This window comes from Homarus americanus, unplaced genomic scaffold (genome assembly GCF_018991925.1).
Source record: "Homarus americanus isolate GMGI-L3 unplaced genomic scaffold, GMGI_Hamer_2.0 scaffold8226, whole genome shotgun sequence".
NCBI classification, from domain to species: Eukaryota; Metazoa; Arthropoda; class Malacostraca; order Decapoda; family Nephropidae; genus Homarus; species Homarus americanus.
Genome location: NW_024717620.1, coordinates 1,053,027 through 1,057,534, shown reverse-complemented (window position 1 = coordinate 1,057,534; position 4,508 = coordinate 1,053,027).

Sequence of the window (4,508 nt, the reverse complement as noted above, 5' to 3'; positions counted from 1 at the left end):
ATGTGAATCTAATTGTTTTTATTATATATTTCTTAATTGTGTTGAAACTAGGATTAAATTGTATTGGAAATTTATGAATAAAAACGTAAGGCGGCAGGTAAGAACTGTAGTTATGTGTTGAGTATTTCTTTTTACTTTATATTTTAATAATAAAAGTACCAAATATAGATACAAAATCTACATTTTATGAACAAAATTTAAAAACTATCTTGAAAACAAGTGTGATGAGGTGGTGTTCCTGGTTTAGTTGACTTTTGATTTTCAGTAGTGTTAATGTACAGTCTATCATACTGCCCGGGTACAGTGGACGCGCCTCGGTACAGTCCACCTTGTATACCACTCACAGTCTTAAGTGTAATATGGTCTATAAATTACTTTACAGTAATACATTTTTCTACAACTTTAACACGCGTCAACGTAAAAAATACAGCATGGTACAGTAGGGTGTGTCATAGGAGGGAAGATCAGCTAAAACTAATGGCCCATCACTTTTTTGGTAGATTTTAGTGTATATAAACAGAAAATAATTTCAGTTTCAATATTTTGCAACCTTTTGCTAGGTAAATTTTAGCGTGAAATTTATCGAAAATCTAACGTACAGCTGCATTAGTGCATTACAATTAAATAGTGAACATTGCTTTCTGACTTCATTCTTTAACAACCCAACTAACAATATTTTTTCTGTTTCAGATTCTGATGCATTTATAAGTTGATAATATTTGCGATGGCTGCTTGTGTCAGGACGAGGAACCAAAAATCCAGCCATCTCAGTCACTATCTTGGGTCTGGGAGAGAGCTCCTGAAGTCGGAGTTGCCTACATTGAGAGATGCTTTGAGATACGGTGTTTTAATCAGGCAAATCAGTGAAAAGAACCAAAGAACTTACACAAACAAAGACATTGCCAGTGATATGACCAAAGCTGTCTTGGCACAGTACACTCTGGCTAACGCTCAGTTCAAGCCTCCAGTCATAACAAGTCAGAAGAAGATTAGTGAGAGACTGCTTGCCAGTTGGGAAAAGGCCATCTCTCTCTTGGGAGGAAAAAAATTGCAGTTAAGGACAGCTTTGGCAAGCAACTGGACCAGTTATTTGACATAATTACTTCGGTAAGCCCAATTGTTCTCTGTCCTGAGTTTGATGCGATCGTGGACTAAACCGGCGGCCCACATCTCCCACGTGAACTGAAGATTCCCAGGATCGAACTGGTATGTGCCACACAGAGAGAAGATCAAGGAGTATAGGGAATTTCATGATTTCTGTCAAGATATTCCGGAGTCCAAGAGACAGGAGGCTGCCACAGAGAGACAGAAGAGGAAAAGAGTTGCCGAGGAAAAGAGACTTGAGAAGGCCCAGGGTGAGGTAAAAAAGGCCGATGATTGGAGTCAAGCTGATTCAGAGTTTAATGACTTCCCCATGGCTGATCCGAGTGCTGACCAGGAGAATGGTGACTTTGTCCCTAACCCAGAAAATAATGATCCCAAACCTTCCAGGCATAAGATTCGAAATAGGAAAGATATCCTGAGCATAGCTCTGGCCAGCATGCGACACCACACTGGTCTCAGAGAAACTGCAGAGATAGCAACAGCTGCCTGGATTGACGGTGGTTTGGTAACACCTGATGATGTTCACCTGGTGATAGATCATAACAAAGTAAGGAGAGCTCAGGAGAAACTTGTCAGTAACCTAGAAGAGGAGTTTGATAAGGGGATAAGAGAAAATGGAATCAATTGTTTGTTCTTTGATGGGAGAAGGATGACACTAAAGTGTTCATGAAAGTTGAGATTCTAATGTTGTTCCCTCGCGCAAGGAGGCAGCACTTCCTGCTGCAGCAACTGGCAGGGAAGTATTTGCATTTCACCCAGAGAGATGACATCAGGAAACCAGCTGAGATAGTGGCAGATAACATTGTGAACTGGCTCAGAGAGAGGAACGTAGACCAGACCCTGCAGGCCATTGGAGGGGACAGCACTAACACGAACACAGGGTGGCAAGGGGGGGTCATACAGTGGATAGAGCGGAAGATTGGGAGGAAGCTGGTCTGGATTGTTTGTGACCTCCACACCAACGAGTTGCCACTCAGACATCTGATCCAGGAGCTGGATGGCAAGACTTTTTCAAACAACAGATGGTCTGGTCCTCTTGGCAAGATGCTGGACTCTGCCACCGAGTTAGAAATAAATCCGAGCTTTGAAAAAATCAGTTTCCCACCGAGTCGCACATACTGTCATTGGGACAACCTGGAGTACCACCAGTACTATGGTTACATGATTTGCAGTGCCATCAAACTGGGGTCATGCCTGATAGACTTGCTTACCTGCAGATAGGTCCAGTCTCACATTCTAGGTGGCTCACAACGGCTCTCAGGTTCTGCAGAATTTGGGTCGCTCATCATAAACTGAAAGGGAACCAGCTTCACAACCTGAGACTTATTGTCCAATTCATCGTGAGTGTCTACTTGCCAAATTGGTTCAACACCAAGGTCAAGTCATCGTTCTCCGATGGTCCGAGGCATGTTCTCTTCCAGCTTGAGCTCCTGAGGAGTCAGTCAAGGAAGGTTGTTCAGATTGTGGAGCAGACTGTGAGGAGATCTTCCTGGTATGCTCATCCCGAGGCAGTTCTGCAGACAATGCTCTGCAGTAAGGATGAGGAGGAGAGAAGAGTGGCAGTCAAAAAAATCTTGGATATGAGACTTATGAGAGGATCTGGGCATGACGAATCAGTTGGTGACGATTCCTTCAGGGTCAGGAAGACTCCTGAAGTCAATCTAGGTGCCAAGACCCTCACTGATCTCATAGATCTGGATAACATCCAGGCTGGCAGTGAGCCCCCTCTTACCTGCAGCCTCACCAATGTTCAAGTCAGAGCTTTCCTGGACAACCCCATGCATGTCCCTGCCTGGCCCTCGCACACCCAGAGTATAGAGCGTTGTGTACAGCAAGTGAGCGAGGCCAGCAGTCACGTGTACAGCCAGGAGAGGAGGGAAGGCTACATCCGAGCTCAGGTGGTCAGCAGGGAGGTGATGAGTAGAAACAGAAGCAAGAAAGACATGTTCTCTATGGTGTGCAGCAACACCGGGTCGTAGTAGTAAAACCGGTTTTTGTATTTGATGATTTTGTTTTCTAAAGGAATATTAAATTTAATAAATGTGTCAAGATCATTCGTTTCACTATTCTGGATCATTTTCATCCTAATAAATTAACCTGATACATTTACTTTACTTTAAATAAGCTATTTAGTGGTGTTGGTAAAAGGGTGGGAATACTTAATATTCATAAGATTTCAAGTTAAAATTTACCTAGCAAAAAATGAAAACTTTTCAAATCTGAAGATATCACATGATTCTGCACATAGAACTACATCATTAATACCATGGGCCGATTTTTCAAACTCAAAAAAAAAAAATTCCCCTCCGTATGACACACCCTAACGGTACAATAATCAACTATGATCCAAATGCATACAAAAATCTGTTCTGATTCTAGAGCTTTCCTATTCTGAGGGTAACTTGTAGTGTGGGGTACGTGATATTGGGTTCACACTCAGGATGGGATGGAGAAAGGAAACTCACAATGTGCTCTCTGTATACATGTTGTATTGGATGTACAGTGCAGCTTGGTGCTGGGAAGTGGCAGCGTAGTTACAAGCGTGATGTAGAGAGAGCTGGTTGGTGAGGGTGCTCAGAGGAGGACCAGCTTGTGGGTCGCCATGCTCGCCGGCGGGAGCGAGGGCCGCCAGGCAGGAGGGGGGGATGAGGTGTTGCTTGCTGCGGCTGTAGGTAGAAAGAGAGAGATAGGTCACCACGAGGTGAGGTCTTATATAGCGGAGGTAGGCGTGGCTTAATAGTTGACCTCCGTCATGTAAGGCGGCGCTGGTTGACCTAGACCACGAGGCATACACTGGGGAATTCGCGGGGTCGGCTACACAGCGACAAGCGTTTGTAGGGGAGGAATCCATTACAATACTCCCCCTTCCCTCCAGGCGGTGTAGGAGACTTGTTGTCTGCAGGGTTGCATGGTACATGTGAGGCAGAACGGGCGGTGCATGCCACATGTGAGACATAACGGCGAGGGCGAAGATGAGCCGGCCGCTAAAGGAGACAACTGTCTAGATACACAATATCTGTGGGAGTAGAGAGGGAGAAAAAGGGTGTGTGGAGGCGATGAATGTTGTGCTTCCCTCACGGCAGGTACAGAGTCGTCAGATGCGCCTGCTTGGGGTGTGTGGGCCTGGGTCAGGAGCAGGGGCTGCGTCAGGAAGTGTGTCCATGACAGCAGCAGGGTGCATGACAGCAGCAGGGTCCACGACAGCAGCAGGGTGCAGGACAGTAGAGTACCTGAGGGAGAAAAGAGAGGTGTGTGGGTCCGCACTCAGGCGCATGGGCCGCATCGGGAGCAGGGGCTGCATCAGGAGGAGCGGCAGGGGGTACTGCTGGGCCGGGGGCGGCGTCTGAGGCAGGACGGGTGTGTTGGGGTCGGTAGGACGTGGTGCTTGGGGCAGGAAGAGGAGC